General features: G+C 40.2%; 1 protein-coding gene and 1 non-coding gene across 5 annotated transcripts in view; one reads left to right on the forward strand and one right to left on the reverse strand.

Moving 5' to 3' along the window:
* Positions 1-20,225, reverse strand: part of TBC1D4 (TBC1 domain family member 4) — a 210,120-nt gene that overhangs the window by 180,999 nt on the left and 8,896 nt on the right. The gene's annotated exons all lie outside the window — the stretch shown is intronic.
* On the forward strand, positions 12,184-12,256 carry TRNAG-UCC (transfer RNA glycine (anticodon UCC)). Its single transcript has one exon. It is a non-coding gene; the product is annotated as a tRNA-Gly (tRNA).

A 20,225-nucleotide genomic window follows, 5' to 3' on the forward strand; every position in this document is an offset into this window, starting at 1 on the left:
AAATATCCAAGGTGTTATCAAAACGTTTTGCACTAAAGGGCTTGACAATTCTTTCTGAAATTATAAGGTAAAGGAAGGAGTAATATTAAAATATGATACATGCAGAGTCTTAGGATCATTGTTATTGCATTAAATGAAGTACACCTCTAGAGCTAAGATGGCAAATCTGACAGCACAAACCAATGAAGAAAAAACAAGGGCAAAAGGCACAAGAAATGAATGGCAACTGTGACCACTATGATGTAAAAGTAGCAATTCAGTACACACAGGTTTAATGAACACATAAAATGAGAATTATGAAAATACTGGTACTAGTAAATTACAGTCTTCTCTATTAAAAAAAGCAAAATTTCAAGAAAATTATTTTCTTTTTTTTTTTAAGAAAATTATTTTCAAATGTATTAAAACTCTTACCAGCTTGCACAAGTTTTATTATTCACATCTCCAATGCATCTGCCAAAAATTAGTCACAGTGAAAGACTTCTGAATTAATTAAATCTGATATTACACTTCTTTATGAATAATATAAATAAGATTTTTAGGTAGACCAGTTTTTGTTTCCAAGTATCCTTAAGCATAGAGAGGCATACTTAGAGTTAAGCTGGCTACAAGATTTTGTTGGTTATTCAAATCCAAATTCCCTAAGAATCTCTAATAAGCAATACATTTCATATATCATAACTTTTGTTTTCAACACAATAAATTATACAATTAAAACTCAGATTTGGATTGTGCACCAATTCCTATTTTCCCGCCCAACTACTGCCAAATAATTGAGTTCCACTTAGACATATTTAAACCAAGTTATTTAATTTTCTTGCAGCAATATTAATTATAAATATAGTAATGCCTATGCTTCCACTAGGAAGAAAAAATTTTTTCTGTTTTAAAAGATGCTCATTTAATGATGTGAACAAGAAAAAAATCAAAAAAAAAAGAAAGAAAAATCATAAGGGGATTCTGATACTTGGAATTGCCAGCAATAAATAATGCAAAAACAAAAACAAAAGGAATATTTTGTGAAATACAGTTATTTCTAAAAGTGCATCATAAAATAAATCTCAATTGTGATTAAGTATATAATCTACTATTCCAAAGTGTAGCTTAAACTATCTACTTATATTATTTAATATGGTACTTTCTAGTTTTTAAAATTGATACCAATGTTAGCATAGATATTCCATTTTAAGTTTTTATAAGACTTCTACAATATACAAAAACATTGTTCATGTGGACTTAAAACTTCATGCAAAAATTGCTTCCAACTTTTAACTGAAGAATTTTAAGTAAAAGATACTATCATTTACAAAATTAAACACAGACTTTTATCTTGGTATATGTATTCAGCTTCTACAGAAAACATATAGAAAGAAGCTGCTAGACTTTATTAAGCAACAAGCAGCTTCAAATTGGCAGACCACTTTTCAATAGAATTTATGGGTGGAATCTGGCATGTTGGTACAAGGCTAACTCCAAATACAGACAAGCAAGACCTGACAAGAGGCTGCAAGTCCCTGGTCCTTTTTCCCAGGGTTTACAACGATTTGACCTAAAGGTACACACCTTTAAAAGATATATTTTGCTTTTGAAATATATCTGCAAGGTACTTTACATAATTACATTGAAAACGTACTCAAATATAGTCTTTTACATTTGTCAGATTCATCTATCTAATCCCAAACTATTCCTTCTACTTTGAAAATTAAGTACTATCTAGGAAAAATGCAAACATGAACACCTGTTTTTCCTAATTAAATATACAGTTACTTTTTTAATCTACTTCTGATTCTTTTCAGAAAATATGAACTGGCGAAAAATCCAAATTTAAATTTTCATTGTCTAATTTAGAGAAGTTAGAGAAAGTAAAGACGGTTTCTATGTAGTGAATCAAAAAGATTAGAATATCTGGTTTTCTCTCCCTCCATCCACCCATGACTCACTGAAAACTGAAGGACCTTTCTCAATCAACCTTCCCGTAAATAAGTTAATGACTTAACCCTTACCTTCAGTGCCTCTGTAAAACATGCAAGTCCCATGTGCCCACAGCCCCAGCCAACTAGTATTTAGGGGCCCATCTTCCATGCAGGGAAGCTTCTCTGTGCCCCTAGTTAAATCTTTAAGTCTGTTGTGTTTGTCCCCAGTCCTGTTTGTACTCACTATACAGCTATTCAATAGCTGCTACTGTAATCATATTCAAGTAATTACAATATAAACTGATAAAAATTTCCTAAAAAAAAAATGTCTTACAGGACTGAGGCAAGTCACTGAAACAAAAAACTGCTATCAAATCAAGTACAGAAGAAACAGCCATAAAGGCAAATGAGAAAAATTGCAAAACTTTAGGATGACTTGACAGTCAAACCAATTCATAAGTGCTTTTACATTCTGATTCCATTTTAAAGGAATCTTTGAAGTATGATTTAGTAAGAAAAAAAAAAATAGAAAAAAGACTCCATTATCACTAACATGAAAGTGAAGTCGCTCAGTCGTGTCCCACTCTTTGCAACCCCATGGACTCAGCCTACCAGGCTCCTCCATCCATGGGATTTTCCAAGCAAGAGTGTTGGAGTGGATTGCCATTTCCTTCTCCAGGGGATCTTCCCGACCCAGGAATCAAACCCAGGTCTCCCGCAGTGCAGGCAGACACTTTACCGTCTGAGCCACCAGGGAAAGGCTTTGAGGTGGACCTACCTCAAAGTCTAGCAAGTGTTCGGCTTTACTTTTACTTGACCTACTCTTTTATGGAGAAATGTTCTACATCTTAATATGGATGGTGATCAAAGAAGATATATATTATACCCCAACTTAAGCCTTAATTGACTTTAATTAAATTAAGTTTAATTTAATTTAATTAATACAGACAGACCTTAAGGGTTAACCAGAGAGTCTCGACCTTAGCACTATGGATATTTTCAACGAGACAATTCTTTGTGGGAGGAGGTTTTGTTCACTGTAGATTGTGGGTGCCTAGAGAATCCCATGGATAGAGGAGCCTGGTGGGCTACAATCCAAGGGGTCAAAAAGAGTCAGATACAACTGAAGTGACGTAACACACACAGATAGCACCCACAGCCCCAGTATAACACCCCAAAATGCCTCTGTGCCATGCGTGCTCATTTGTGTCTAACTGTTTGCAACCCCGTGGATTATAGCCCGGGCTCCTCTGTCTACGGAATTTTCCAGGCAAGAATACTGGAGAGAGTTGCCATTTCCTCCTCCAAAGGATCTTCCCGACTCAGAGCTCGAACCTGCGTCTCCCACATTGGCGGGTGGATTTTTTATCACTAAGCTACCTGCCTCCAGACATCACCAAATGCTGCCTGGGGAATAAAAATCCACTACCCTTCCCAGCTGAGAACCACTATGTTTAATTCCTCATCTAACTAGAAGAATATAGTAAACCTTTCTTATGACTTCTCAAAGCCTGAATCAGAGCACAATCAGACTATGACTTAAAAATGAAAACTAGAATCCCTGACCTACAAGGACAGGGGAATTTAAAAGACTTCCATTTGTCACAAGCGATATTTATCCAAGTTGCCTGATCAGAAGAAATATTTGGGATGCTTATAAACACGCATTCCAAGATGCTTTCACTAGAAATAAAGTAGGTCTAGGGTGAGGCTTAGAAATCAAATTGAGTAACAAGCACCTCGGGTGATTTTTTATAAACACACAAGTTGGAAATATACTCTGACTCCTGTATACACCTTAGGTAGAAAATGTTTGGTTATACTGCATGACAAAAATTCTCAACATTTCCACAAGGATAATAAACAAGGCTTTCTCTTTTTTAGCTCATACTTAAAAATATAAAGTAAAATAAAATAAAGATCTACTAAAGCTGAAAAGAATCTGCATGCAATGCAAGAGACCTGGGTTTGATTCCTGGGTTGGGAAGATCCCCTGGAGAAGGAAATGGCAACCCACTCCAGTATTCTTGCTTGGAGAATCCCATGGACAAAGAGAGGAGCCTGGCAGGCTTCAGCTCATGGGGTCACAAGAGTTGGACACGACTTAGCGACTAAAGCGCCACCGCAAAGCTGAAACACCAGACATAGGAGCTGTCTAATATTTTGAGAAAGACCAAACAAATGGCTGAGGACTCCCCTGGGGCCCAGGAGACAGACGGCATCTCTGGACTGCAAGACCTTGCCTTTCAAACCTAGGGCAGCAGAAAGAGAAAGCCCTGGGTTGTTGTTCAGTCGCTCAGTCACGTCTCTTTGCAATCCCATGAACGTAGCCCACCAGGCTCCTCTGTCCATGGGATTTTCTAGGCAAGAACACTGGAGTAGGTTGCCATTTCTTTCTCCAGGAGGGTCTTTCCGACCCAGGGATCAAACCTGCATCTCTTGCATTGGCAGGCAGATTCTTTACCACTGAGCAACCAGAGAAGCTCTAGAGAAAGCCCTATGTAAACTTAAACTGGGATCCTGTTTCCAATAAACCTTTTGGCCAATCTTTTGTCTCAACAAGCCACGCCCTATCTCTTGTCACAATCTGCCCTTACAGCAACTCCCACTGTCCACAAGTGCCCCTAATGACCTGCTCACTCCTTTGGGACACTTGCTCCTACTAGCAGGCCCTCTGGCTGGGCACGCTCAGAGATGGGCTCCCGTCCCAGCAGGAAGTAGATCTTTTTTTATTTTAACCAGCCTGGGGCAAGCACTGCTTAGCTTCAAGGTCATCTTCTTTTCACCAGTTGTTTGTGTTCCCTTCTCATCTGCCCTTCACATTTCTCTGCCTTCCCTTCCCCACAACACTGACCAGTGTGTTCATTCCCGCTTGCATCTGATCCCTGACCTGTTATCTTGCCTTTATTTCTCTAACTGCATTTCTGACAGATTGTCTGGCTTAGATTTCTAAGGTTCCCTCATAAAGAGGTGTTTTTATGCCTGGCCGCTCCAAAATAATCATCACAACTATAATCACAATCATAATAATGGATTACTATCATGAGAACCCTTCCTCTGTAGCAAGCATTTTGCTGCATGCTTTACATGAATCATCTTATTTCTTTTTCATAATTCTGAGAGACAGGTACAAATATTATTCCTACTTTATAGAAAGGGAAAAGACTTGAAAGAATTTGCTAGCTCTCCTCATTCCATGTGGTCTCTGATCTCTGCCACTGCCTTTTTTCCTTGCTTTTCTTCCTCCAAAATATATGCACATACTCTATTTCACTTCCCCACACCTTTCCTCTTCTGTATAAAATATAACATCTTTTACCCAGTTCTCTATGGAGGACCTATATGCTTTCTTTGTGTAAAATAAAAGTAGTACTATTTGCTGTCTTTAATTATTTAATGTTTTTCCTTTGTGTCTTTTCTCATCCAATTACAACATAAACCCCTAAGGCCCTGGTCAACTGTCACACTTCTTAGACACACAGTCACATAGCACAGTCCTACTCAGGAAAGAACCACTCCAAACAACAACAAAAAGTATATATGTTGTTAAAATCATTTCAACAAAGCATACAATGAATGCAAAATACATATGAGTCATTGTGTCAGATGCAAAAGGTAGAAAAATGGCATTGTCTCCACCTTCAATGCCTTTACAAACTAGCAGTGGAGAAGGGCTTGCAAATGAACACTAAGGATGTAAGATAACTTTCATCATACAGAAGGGTGGGAGCCAGAGAAGGAGAAGAAACCTTGACCTGGGGGCTGGGGGTTGACCACAAAGATTTCATAGCAGAAATGAGTTGAGTAGCATTGGTGATGATTAGGACACCACACTACCAGGAGAGTGGATAAGAGGACATTCCCAAGAAAAAGACCAGTCTGTGAACATAGAGATGTGAAAGGGCAGCTGGGCGTGAGGAATGGTAAAAAATTTCAAGAGGCTGGAAGACAGAGCTGGGGTACAGGATGGGAGCCGGGGGAAGGGGCAGAAGTGAAGCCACGTTAAGGAGTGTGGGTGTTCTCAGAGTAACTGGGTTAGGCATCAAAAAGGAGAGAAACAAGGACTGAAGTCAACAGTCAGACCAAATCTACCCCATCCATGACTAGAGTCTTAGGGCCTAGACGCTAGCATTCTAGAAGATGAAGCCACACCCATTCGGAGTGTTTCCATGAGTAATCAACATGACTCTTCATCATCACCTTCAATACCATCAGTGATTTCTTAAGTCACTAGCTCACAAAAGAGTCCATCTAAAATTCTGCTGTATGGGAATTCCCTGGCAGTCCAGTGGTTAAGACTGAGCTTCCACTGCCAGGAGACCAGGTTCAATCCCTGGTTGGGGAACTAAGATTCCACAAAAATAAAACTCTGCTCTATGTTTGGGGGCCAATGAGTGTCTGTGCCACAAAAAGTAAGCAGTAAAGCAATAAGGAGCTCGTTATCACCTTACTACTACTTTTTTTGTTTAATGTTTTTTACACCTCTTGGAATCTACAATACATTATAGCCTAAAAGAAATGCAAGTGATAGCTCAAAAGAAAAAAGACTTAAAGACAATGGTTATTTGTTCCTCACCACATTCCAGAAAGGACTCCAAGTGAAGGACTGTCTGTGGATTTCTGTTACCATACAGTCTTGAGCTCCCATTTCCATATATAATGAGGCTATCAATCTCTTCAATACTACAGCTTCAAAAAGTATGAGGTGCGATACACTTTGTAGCTGTGTTTTCAAAGTGGCGTGATTACATTTCTGAGCATGTAAATGCTCTTGGAAATCACCATGAAGCCATTTAAACAAATTTTTTACTTGATTAAACCCATAAATGCCACCTTCTTTATAGAAATTTAAGAATAACAAAAAAAAAAAAACACTGTCCTTAAAATGTCTTAATCACTGAGTTATTCATTGCTACATCTACATAGAGGTACTGACTTTAAAAAGTCTCAAATTAACAGTCACATTTCATTAGGAACATAAATGCATCAAAAAACAAACAAACAAAAAAAAACACCTCTCTCTTATTATTTGCCATTTTTTAAATTCTAGAACCAGGGCCTGTAATCCCCTGCATATCAGGGGATACAGAGAGGCCCAACAAGTGTGTATTCTCTGAGGAGCTTTCCCAGGTAATCAACACAAGCTTACACTACTATATCTGTTTATCTCTTTCTGCAGAAATCACAAACCTTTTATCCCCAGTGGCTAACTCACTAACCTTACACTTGATTAGCCTCAACCAATATTTGTAAATGGCCTTGCTGGAGCTGATAACAATGGTGGTGACAAGGAAACTAAAACTCTGACAACTATGAAACGTTCATGGCTTCCACTGTCTAACACATAACCCCAAATCATGCTCTAAAAATCCTTCATGGACACCATTATCGTTTTTGCTCTTCTCCAATGGACAAATGCTTAAATATAAAAGCCAGCTCAATCAGGGAGAGCAAATTGAAGCCAGAGGAACAAACATGTATGTGTCCAATGTTCTAAAGCTTAATATGACACTTAAGACAATTACCAACATCTCAAATAAGCAAAGGAAAGATTATTGTATTTACAACCTGTTTTCCTTCTGGGGAAGTTAAAGTAGAAATCTATCTTAGGAGGTAAAAGAGTTAATATGCTGCCTCCTTCCAGGATTAAATGTTCTCCTTATGCCACTCATAATCCTGTGACAGTAGATGTTGGAGGGGAAAAAGAAAAAGATGTGGCAAAGTAGAGCTGAATCGCCCCCAAAAGGCCTGAAGCATCGTGTTCCAAAGCTGAGAGAATCATTACTGCCTTGGGCAAACTGCCTGGCTGCAGTGCAGCCCCAAATGACCATAAATAAAGCTTTAATTACATTAATTAGAGAAACTGCTTCCTGCAGAGCATCTCTGCATTTGGGGGCCCTGTCTCAGCTCTGGAGCCAGTACCCTCCCCATGGGCTCACCCACTCCCAGACATCTCATCCCCCCACTGCTTATAACACAGCACCTAATTGTGCTTCAGTGCGTCCTTGACTCATTTCTTCTCCAAGCCCCCCTCTCATTGTTGATGACAGGCATCATCCATTGCTATTCTATCTTCTAACTTGGCCGAGCATGGGTAATAATGTCCACACAGTGACTACAGAGCACAGCCTGTGGACTGGAGGTTGATCTGCCACCTGATTTCTCATGGAATTGCCCAGCTACTGATACGTGAAGTGATACTGTAACTGCTGTTCAAGTATCAGATGCTCTAATAACCATCAATCAAACACCTAGGCATCTGGCAACTGTTAATATACTCACAACATCACCAGCAGTCAGACACGGTGTTTTGACTCTCACTCTAGACAGAAACAATGATAACAATTTGACTAAAGGTAGTATCAAGAAGCCATAGTGTCCTGATGGCAGCTGAGGCATTTTGGGCTGCAGCCACCCCTATGGTACATGCTATTTCCTGGGCTTAAGCTAACTGAAGTTGGTTCCTGGAGTTGTCATCAAAAACCCTGGATAGACTTGTGAACACAGTGGGAGAAGAAGATGGGATGAACTGAGAGAGTAGCACTGAAACATATACACGACCATATATAAAATAGATAACCCGTGGGAATTTGCTGTACAACACTGGGAGCTCAAACTTGGTGCTCTGTGACAACCTAGAGGAGTGGAATGGGGTGGAAGGTGGAAGGGAGGTCCAAGAGGGAGGGGACATATGTATACATATGGCTTATTCATGTTGATGTACGGCAGAAACCAACATAACATCGTAAAGCAATTATCTTCCAATTAAAATTTAATTAATTTAAAAATAAAACCCAGTACAGCAATAGTCCCCAATCTTTTTGGCACCAGGTGCAGGTTTCATGGAAAACAATTTTTCCCAGGACCAAGGGGAGAAGGGAGAGTTTCAGGATGATTCAAGGGCATTACATGTATTATGTTGCCGCTGGTCTGACAGGAGGCAGAGCTGTAATACGAGCAATGGGGAGCAGCTGTAAATACAGATGAAGCTTCAGGCATTAGCCCAGCACCCACCTCCTGCTGTGCAGTCCACTTTCTGGTTTGGGACCCCTACTGTACAGGAAGGGACCTGGCACCCCCTAAAGCAGAGGCTCCCCAAACCCAAGCTGCATGTAAGTGCCAAGCTGGCTGCACCCCAGTCCCAGTTTTGAAATAGCTTTCCAGGTCTCACCCTAGAGATTCTGATGCAGTGTGTCTGGAGAGGGGCCCAAGAATCTAGTAGACTGTATACTTCCCTTAAACTCCCCACAAGGTTCTCATGTGCAACTGGGTTGGAAAACATCCTCAGATCACCCTTTATAACCCCTGCTGAGATTCTGATCAGACCAATGTTGGTCAAAATAGTTGCCAATGGTCTAGAAATCACAAATACTGATGGAAAGATGTCATCTCTCTTAGGAATCTTTGGTCAGAAAAAGAAAAGGTGTGCAAATCACTGCTAACATTCCAGCCCTCTCATTTTACAAATAAGATTTCTGACCTAAAACCTATTTCTCCCCAATTCCTCCAACCAACCTTCTTCTTATCTGTAAATGGTAACAAACTCACCCATTAGTTTAAAAAAAAGTCAGGGGACAACCCTGGTGGCCCAAGGGTTAAGACTCTGCCTTCCAATGCAGGAGGCATAGGTTTGATCCCTGGTCAGAGAACTAAAGTCCCACATGCCATGGGGTAAAGCCAAAAAATAGAGTCAGAAAACTTGGAAATCATCCTTAATTATCATCTCCACAATAAGCCTTCCTTGACTCAGCTCTTACTTTTGACCACAAGTAGAAGAAAACATGGGCTTCCCTGCTGGCTCAGTCAGTAAAGAATCCATCTGCAATGCAGGAGATATGGATTTGATCCCTGGGTCAGGAAGATCCCCTGGAGAAGGAAATGACAACGCACTCCAGTATTCTTGCCTGGAGAATCCCATGGACAAAGGAGCCTGGTGGGCTACAGTCCATGGGGGTCTCAAAAGAATCAGAACAACTTAGTGAGTAAACCACCACCACCATCAAAAACACAACTCAATGCACCCAAACTGCAAAAGTCTGCAAGTCGGTGGTTATCAGGCTTGTTCCTATCAGAGTTCAGGGACAGTTTTTCCCAGATGTCTCCAGAGCACTTTCCTCTGTATCACCATCACTCTGGCAGTGAAACAGCAGTTACAGTTCCAGGCTTTAACTCTGCACACAACAACTAAGGGAAAACTTCTCTCATCTTGCCCTGGCACAAATGGGTGCATTCCCTGGGACCACTAGGTCTCCAGTTATAAGCTTATAAATTGGCTTTGGACCAGCGTTAGTTGCTTAGTCATGTCCGACTCTTTGTGACCCCATGGACTGTCGCCCACCAGGCTCCTCTGTCCATGGAATTCTCCAGGCAAGAATACTGGAGTGGATAGCCATTCCCTTCTCCAGGGACCAGATTACTGGGCAAATCCTAGAGCTGCAGAGACCAGCCTTCTGTAGCACATGGGCTGAGTGGCAGAGGGAGAGAGAGCTTAAGAGAATTATAAGATTTGATTAGGAAAAGAGAGCTGGAGAATCTACTTCACAACCCAGTCTAAAGTTTCCTCCTTTTATTCCCTCATAGCACCACAGTCTTTGCCTTCATAGACTCTATCACCTTCGAAACTGGACACTGGTGGACACATACCTAACATTTACAGAGTACTTTGAGGTGGCAGTATTTTAAACAGTTTATATCAATGGACTCATTTAACTTTCACAACAATGCTACGCTTTCCATATGAAAGATGAGCAGACCAAGATACAGAGAGAGGCAGGAACTTCCCCAGAGCATGGAGCCCAGTGATGGTAGAGCTTTGAGTCTCAGAGATCAGACTCCAGAGGCCAGGCACTCAGCTACTACGATGTGCTATTCTCTTTATTCACAGTTTTGTCTGACTCCTCCACAAAAGTCTAAGAAACATGAAGCAGGGAATTCGTTTATTTTATATAGATCAGTCTCAATGGAGTGCCAGGCACACAGGAAACATTCAGTTCCCCTGAGAACTGAATAAATGAAAAGATGTTGAGAGAATAAGTAAATGAGTGACTGCGGTGATGAACAAAAGAGCAAGTGGTAAAGCCATGATCCAGATTAACAGAGGGCTTCCCTGCTGGCTCAGATGGTAAAGAATCTGCCTACAATGCAGGAGACCTGGGTTCGATCCTTGGGTTGAGAAGATCCTCTGGAGAAGGGAATGGCAACCCACTCTAGTATTCTTGCCTGGAGAATTCCATGGACAGAGGAGCCTGGCGGGCTACAGTCCGTGGGGTCACAAAGAGTCAGACACGACTGAGTGACTAACACTAACTAACTAACTAGATTAACAGAGTGTTCGTGTTACATGATTAATCACAGAAGAGTGGAGCCCAGAGCTTTAATTTCCTGGGTCCAGTCTGCCTTCTCTAGTTGAAGGTTTGTTATCTCTGTTCCACATGGTCACACCTGCAGAGTCAATAATCCTTCCTTCTTTGCAAAGTCACCAAACAGCAAATGAAAACTCCAGTAGGAGACAGTCACTTCTTTTGAGAGAGATCAGATGTGAACATGTCCAAAATAGAGAATGATTTGAGTAAAGGATGGGATTTTTCCCATGGTTAGCCCGCCCACATTAGACAAACACTTTGTTCATTAAGAGTAAGACCTCCACACTGAAAACATATACAAAGTCCTTTGTAGTATCAGGTACTGAGGACATTTAAACATTTTTTTAAGTGAATAATTTTAGTAAGCTAATCAAAGTCTCCATTTGATTAAGGGATCTCTGAGTATCTGCAGACCATTTGTTTTAACTCCTTTTCATGGTGACAGCATGACATTTAAAAATAATTCATCTGGAAATGTAAACAGGTAAGAAAAAATTGCAGGGCATACATATGTCAGTTCCCACTGTCAATGTCTGGAAATGATTCCACTCTCAAAAAAAAAAAAAATCACTGCCTGATCACAGCAAACAAGGTCTCCAGAGAGACAATAAATTGGTGCAACCACATCCACCCAGAAGCTGTCCATCTTCCTGGTTCCTAAGTCAATGGGGGTAATGTGAACAGGGTTAGGGAATCCACTGCCAACAAGCACCAGCCTTCAAGCTTAGTGTGTACATGACAGCCTCTCCTTCCTCAGAACAGGCTTGTGAGTTTTTCTTCCACTCTGGGAGCAAAGAAAAACAACAAGCTAAATAGGCAAACCTGCTATTAAACTATTTACATATTTGCCTTTTGCCATAATAAGCAGCTACATGTGCTAGCTTGAAAAAAAGGCACCATCAGCAGCTTCCCTGGTGGTCCAGTGGTTAAGACACTGCACTTCCACTGCAGGGGGCATGGTTTCAATCCCCGGTCAGGGAACTAAGATCCCACAGCTAAAAAAAAATAGAAAAAGAAAAGAAAAATGTACCATCAGCAATATCTACATCTTCAAGCCAAGCCTACTAATGTAGAGTTGGCTTTCAAAGATCATTTCCATCACTTAAAAATACGGGAAATGACAAAACAGAGATGCTCATTCAGTAAATACACAGGGCTCCATCAATGAAGCAGAGGCAGCTCCTACCCCATACAAGGGACCAAACGTTCAAAAAACTGCAGAGATGCTCATGGGTGGACAGATTATGCCTGAAGGCAAAGAAGGAATGAGGAGAATATGCCCTTCCTAAGGAAGAGAAGAGATGGGCGTCTCTATAAAGGTAAATAACTTTGGCACTTATTTTTCCTGGAAAAATAAGATCATCTTTCCTTGTGTCATTTTTTTCTTTCTTTAAAGCTGACCTCCAGTCTATGGAGATACAGCTGCCAAGCATGAATACTATCTTATGTGTGGCTTGGTACATGCCTCAGTGGGCACTGAAAACTAAAACTAACTTATCAACTGCTCTTATTACAAACATTAGATAAAAAGAATACAAAGGAAGTATACAGACAAACAAGCCAAAAAACACTCTGTCACAAGGGTATGCTATTTAAGCAAATAAAGAAATCCAGGATACAAATCATACATTTTATTACTGGTCAACAGTTCACCGTGGACATGGGCCATATCTTTTTTCTTTCCCATCCCTGGTTACCCTGGTGTCTTCTCACCATTCATTCACTTAACTTTTTTTGACTTAAAAAAAAAAAATTTTTTTTGAGACACCTCTTAAGCACTTCCCTGCCCCTTTAAGGATAAGGTTTAAAAGGTCTATTTTAGATTTGGGAGTAAAACACAGAAGCCATTCAAAGTATTTTGAAAATAAATAGCCTTCCAAATGAGACCTTATTTCCATGGAGAAGCCTAAATAACATCTAAGCTGAAACTAAAATATATCCAAATCTTGCAAGGGTGTATTCACAACACTGCTCTTACTGATCATCTTCCAGGTGCCTGAATGTTTGATTCACGTTATTCAAACATTCACGTTTTCACGTTGGCAGCCTCACTAAAATTCTTGTGTTTTGATATGGGAGGGGAAAGGTCCATCTCAAATGAGTTTATAATTTTGTTTTCAGAAACTGCATAACTTTACTTATTTTTAAAATATCTGCTTATTTAAAAAATATCTGCTTAAACCACATTTAATACTGTAAGCAGTAGATGTCTTTAAAATTATAAGTATTCATAAGAAAAAATAATATTGCACAACCAATAAAATCAACACTTCTTAAACTTAAGGAAAAGCAACAAGTATGAGAGCACATGCATATTACTGCCAGGAGACTTTAAGTTCTCACCAGTGGATTTAAATTCCTTGAGGGTAGGGGCCAACTCTTATTTTGTTTAATTTCAACTTGTTAGCAAGAACTTTTACTATAGGACTAGATCCGAGGATCGGTGAAGGCAATGGCACCCCACTCCAGTACCCTTGCCTGGAAAATCCCATGGATGGAGGAGCCTGGTAGGCTGCAGTCCATGGGGTCGCTAGGAGTCAGACCCGACTGAGGGATTTCACTTTTCACTTTCATGCATTGGAGAAGGAAATGGCAACCCACTCTAGTGTTCTTGCCTAGAGAATCCCAGGGATAGGGGAGCCTGGTGGGCTGCTGTCTCTGGGGTCGCACAGAGTCGGACATGACTGAAGTGACTTAGCAGCAGCAGCAGCAGATCTGAGGATACAACCATGACCAGACAAGACTGCTGTCTCTTTGGAGCTTACATTCTAGAGGTGGTGACAATATTCAGAGAAAATGTTTTTTTAATTAATTTTAAATGTGTGAATGCCAAAAGGAAAACAAATAAAGGGCTGAGATAGAAGTGAAAAATTGAGATATCTACCGACTTTATTAGATAGACCGTTGTCAGATGCCAATCTGAGGATGTGTTATTTGTGAGTCAAGCAAAGAACTGAAACCTAAGAATGGCTAAGAATGGAAACCACACTTATGAAGACTCTGCAGTGATCTGAGTTGGACTTGGCTAAGGATGACTGAAATGTAGGGAGCATGTGGAGAGGAGCAGTCCAAGAGGAGACTGAGGGGGGCGGCCAGGGAAGGGGGAGATGAAGGGGCGGAGCCATGCAGGGTTTCGTGAGAAGAATTTGGATATTACTCTCAGCACAAAGGGAATCTGGTCTGGTTTGTGCTTCCACTGAAGAAGGGACTGATAAGAGAGCAAAAGTAGAGCAGGGAGAATAGTTGAGAGGAGTCTAATAGTCCCAGAAAGACCTGACCAGAATTAGACCCAGGTGGTGGCAGTGGTCTTAGAGAGACATGGACATACTAAAAACTAAGTTTTGGACTTCCCACAGTCCAGTGGTTGGCTCTGGGCTTCCACTGCAGAGGACACAGTTCCATCCTTGGTCAGGGAACTAAGATCCCACGTGCCCAGTGCAGCCAAAAATTTTAAAAAAGTCAGTGTTGAAAGCAGAATCAACATGATGACTTCCTTCAATGAGGACTGTTCTTCATCAGGACTGTACTTGGGAAGTGAAAACTAGGACTCAAATATAATTCCCAGGTTATAAGTATCAGCAACTACATATTCACATGCAGATGTCAAGTAAGCATGTAAATGCTGAAAGAAGCTGGCACTCTGAGAAGAGGGCTGGGCTATACAGACACATTTAAGGGCCATCGATAAAAAATTTACAAAGTGGGCTTCAGAAAAGGCATGAGGTTCGGAAACCCAGATCTGCTGCTACTACTGGCTTGCATCCTTAGGAAAATTACTGACTTAGTTTTCTCATCTATTAAATGGAGATAAAAATACCTATTTTTAACAGGATTGCTAGAGAAGGGGTCAGCAAACATTTCCTATAAAATGCCAGGTAATAAAAACCTGGGGCTTGGTGGCCATAGGGTCTCTGTCAAAAACACTCAGTCCTGTCATTGCAGAATGAAAGCAGCCATAGACAATATGTAAATAGATGAGTGGGGGGTTGTGTTCACAGAAAACTGTGTGTAGAAAAACAAAGGGAAGAGTGTGTCAGCCCCCAGGCTAGAGCTGTGGTTGTCAGAGTGTGGTTCTGCACCAGCAGCATCAGTAACACCTGGGGATTGCTAGAAATGCAAATTCTGGCCCCACCCCACACTTACTGAATCAGAAACTCTGGGGATGGAGGTCCAGCAATCAGCATGAAAATGAACCCTCCAGGTGATGCATGCTAAAGTTGAGACCCAGAGATCAAATTGCCAACATCCGCTGGATCATGGAAAAAGCAAGAGAGTTCCAGAAAAGCATCTATTTCTGCTTTCTTGACTATGCCAAAGCCTTTGACTGTGTGGATCACAATAAACTGTGGAAAATTCTGAAAGAGATGGGAATACCAGACCACCTGATCTGCCTCTTGAGAAATTTGTATGCAGATCAGGAAGCAACAGTTAGAACTGGACATGGAACAACAGACTGGTTCCAAATAGGAAAAGGAGTTCATCAAGGCTGTATATTGTCACCCTGCTTATTTAACTTCTATGCAGAGTACATCATGAGAAACGCTGGGCTGGAAGAAGCACAAGCTGGAATCAAGATTGCCGGGAAAGTTTCAATAACCTCAAATATGCAGATGACACCACCCTTATGACAGAAAGTGAAGAGGAACTCAAAAGCCTCTTGATGAAAGTGAAAGTGGAGAGTGAAAAAATTGGCTTAAAGCTCAACATTCAGAAAACGAAGATCATGGCATCTGGTCCCATCACTTCATGGGAAATAGATGGGGAAACAGTGGAAACAGTGTCAGACTTTATTGTTTTGGGCTCCAAAATCACTGCAGATGGTGACTGCAGCCATGAAATTAAAAGACGCTTACTCCTTGGAAGGAAAGTTATGACCAACCTAGATAGCATATTAAAAAGCAGAGACATTACTTTGCCAACAAAGGTCCGTCTAGTCAAGGCTATGGTTTTTCCTGTGGTCATGTATGGATGTGAGAGTTGGACTATGAAGAAGGCTGAGCGCCAAAGAATTGATGCTTTTGAACTGTGGTGTTGGAGAAGACTCTTGAGAGTCCCTTGGACTGCAAGGAGATCCAACCAGTCCATTCTGAAGATCAGCCCTGGGTGTTCTTTGGAAGGAATGATGCTAAAGCTGAAACTCCAGTACTTTGGCCACCTCATGCGAAGAGTTGACTCATTTGGAAAAGACTCTGATGCTGGGAGGGATTGGGGGCAGGAGGAGTAGGGGACGACAGAGAATGAGATGGCTGGATGGCATCACTGACTCGATGGACATGAGTCTGAGTGAACTCCGGGAGTTGGTGATGGATAGGGAGGCCTGGCGTGCTGCGATTCATGGGGCCGCAAAGAGTTGGACACGACTGAGTGACTGATCTGATCTGATCTGATCTGAGTCAAGAAAACAAACATATTTGTATCCTGCTGAAGGAAATGGCAACCCACTCTAGTGTTCTTGCCTGGAGAATCCCAGGGACCGGAGAGCCTGATGGGCTGCCGTCTATGGAGTCGCACAGAGTCAGACACGACTGGAGTGACTTAGCAGTTGTGTGAAAACTGTATTCATCTTACTTAGGTTGAATTGGTTCACAGTGCTTTTCAGGTCTACTATACCTTCTACTTTTCTGTCTGTTCATTCCATTAATTTTTGAGTTTGATATTGAAACTCCAACTAAAAAAATCTTAATTTGTCTACTTAAAAAAATAATTGTATTATATAGTGGAACTATATGTAACTTTGCTCTGTATTTTCCAAGTCTCCCATTAAATGTGCTATCATACTTTGACAATTTAAAAAATAAAAAGAAAGGAAAAAAAAGAAGTCAAAGGTTTAAAAAGAAACTAAACATATATATACTGCTTAGAGCTAATATTATCATGAATATATATCTATTATTTTTTAACATGGTTCCTAGAAGTTTAGAGCGTACTTTCTAAAGATAGAATCAAACGCTGGATAATTGTGGTGGATCAAGCAAAAGAGAGATAACAAACTCTGTTAAACTACAAGATGGGCTTAGGTAAGAATAGTTGAGAAATTGAAGATTTTTTTAAATATACTTTTATTCCAAAGAATTTCAATACTACCTCATATATTAATTAAGCTAGATTTAATTTGGTCATGTTCATACTCCATGAACATATATATTTCATACTCCATGAACATATGAACAAAATGAACAATATAATTTCAACATATCTTCACCCTAACTTCCAACAGAAATGAAGGTTTAATATCGATTAACTTCCAGATCCTACATGTCATATTAGTTATTGGTTAGTGGTATTGGTTAGTTATATTAATTATTAGTTATTGCTATAACTAACACTTTTTTTTTAAGGAATATAGAGCAGGCAATTTTATCAAATGCCATTATTATTTTAACAGAACAATATGGCCATTTGAATTGAGGATCAATGGGGGAAGTTAAAATATAAAGGGCTGTCGAAAAATAAAATATAACACCACCCACTTTCATATTGCTTTATCAGTACTATTAGAAACTAGACAGAAATCTAGTTTCCTAAATTCAGCCTACTGAATCTTCCTCAAATTAGATATAGAATTATGGGTGAATATAGAAGAATCGTGCCTACTACCTATCACTACTAGGCTATGTTCCTGCCAATAGATCTTAGCAAAATTCCATATGAAAGCCAAAATAAAATCAGTAAATAATGGCTAACAGCTTTGGAGGGAACCAACAGGAAGGGGTAAGGACCAGACAACCAGATCATCCCTCAGAAGGGGGAACTCCAGCTTCCAAAAGTGGAAAGAAATTCAATCAAGCAGGCAGTGCACAATATTTAAGAGTCCGACAGTAGACACTGGGTAGTCTCCAAAGTGGAGGATGCAGCGCATGCAACACAGAGTAATGGGGTATCCCACCAGGTATAAAGAAACGTGCGTGCGTGCTAAGTTGCTTAAGTCCTGTCCGACTCTTTGGCTCTTCTGTCCATGGGAGTCTCCAGGCAAGAGACGTTGCCTTGCCTGGAGTGGGTTGCCATGCCCTCCTCCATGAGATCTTCCCAACCCAGGGATCAAACCCACATCTCTTAAATCTCCTGCATTAGCAGGCAGGTTGTTTACCACTAGCACAACTTAGGAAGCCCGGTATTAAGACACTGGAAATCTAAGGAACAGAAATACTTGCAGAACCAAGAAGGAAAGCCATCAGTTTAATTTCAGGTAAACTCAAGAAAATCCCTCGAGCTGCTGAGCTAATGAGAATTAAATGGCTGAAGTCAGGGCAAGAGGTGAATTGAAAAAACTGGGAGCTGTCTGAGGCCAGAAGACAGATTTGCTTATTGCTTTGTAAAACCCTAAGCCATAAATATACCTGTCCACATTGTATAACCTATTATGGAAAATGTGAATGAAGATACAATTGTGAGACATAAAATATTACTTGATTTGCTCAACCAGAAACACTGTTTGACTTGCAATCTGAAATTGATTTCAAACTACTCAGAAGTTATATAATACTGACAGTACAAAGTTCTATGTTCTAACTTTGACAATTATAGAAATTCCTGTAAAAATTCTCAAGAGTTTGAAAGTGAGGACTATCCAACTAGTTAAGTTCAGTTCAGTTTAGTCACTCAGTCGTGTCCAACTCTTTGCGACCCCATGAATCGCAGCACGCCAGGCCTCCCTGTCCATCACCAGCTCCCGGAGTTCACTTAACTCACGTCCAGGGCATCCACAAAATAAAAGATCTGAAGCAGCAAATTTAGGCTTCTATATTTAACCAGGAAGATCACATTACTAGGAGATCCTCTTTCCAACCCAACCTCTTACAAGAAATAAAACTCGGAAGGGATCAGTAATTTGGAGAATACCTCTGTATCTTTTTCATAGAGCTGCAAATACCTGTGTTAAGATTATCTGAAATTAAACCCATCAAAATTTTAATCTCATACTTTTTTCTCTCTCTGTCATAGGATCATAGATGATGGGAGTCATATTAAATAACACCTGAAAGTTTAAGCCAGGAGTTTTCTGAACTTACCTTTGGTTGTTAGAATACTTTTGAAGATAAATTAAGATGTTAACATGATTATTTTACTGTTACTTTAAATATGGTCACAAAAATCTAGACATAAACTTTAGATACTTACAGCTCTAGCTTTTAAACAATTTTCAAACCAAAGCCAACTTACAAAATACCCACAAGCACAAGTATAAAACCAGTAACAATTACACTAATGAGCTAAATTCAATGTGATGAACGATGTTATTTTCCCAAACACATGCCTATGGCACTGGCTGCCACAGCGTGGGTTCAGCAGGCTGAAGTTATTGTGAACCTATGAATGCTGTTTTGAACCACCTTTCCCTACTTGAACTCCTGCAAAATCATATATCAGCCCATCAGGTCACTGGGATAACCTTAAAATTTACGTATTCTTTCCCTTTAACCCAAGGTAATTAAAATAGCACAACTTGATACCAATATTTTTTGCTTTATTGTATATGTTTTATAATGATGGTAAGATGCACTACTTTTATATTTTATAATTTCACACTTTATAATTATATACTTTGATATTACATTTTTATAATTTATACTTTCTACTTTGTTATACTTTACAATATTTATATCCTTTAAGGGTCAATAAAACAAATGCATGGTTGTACCCATTCTTAATACATATCCTAAAGAATTTTTATTCTAAACTAAAGTAGTTATCAGGGCTTCCCTGGTGGCTAAGACAGCAAAGAATCTGCCTGCAGTGCAGGAGACCCAGATTCAATTCCTGGGTTGGAAAGATCCCCTGGAGAAGGAAATGGTAACCCACTCCAGTATTCTTGCCTATAAAATTCTAAGGACAGAGGAGCCTGGTGGGCTACAGTCCATGGGGGTCGCAAAGAGTAGGACATGACTGAGCGGCAACACTTCCCCTCAAAGTAGCTACAAAGGTTGCAAACAAGACTCTCACAGTTTACTTC

The sequence above is a fragment of the Bos javanicus genome, chromosome 12 (genome assembly GCF_032452875.1).
Source record: "Bos javanicus breed banteng chromosome 12, ARS-OSU_banteng_1.0, whole genome shotgun sequence".
NCBI lineage: Eukaryota > Metazoa > Chordata > Mammalia > Artiodactyla > Bovidae > Bos > Bos javanicus.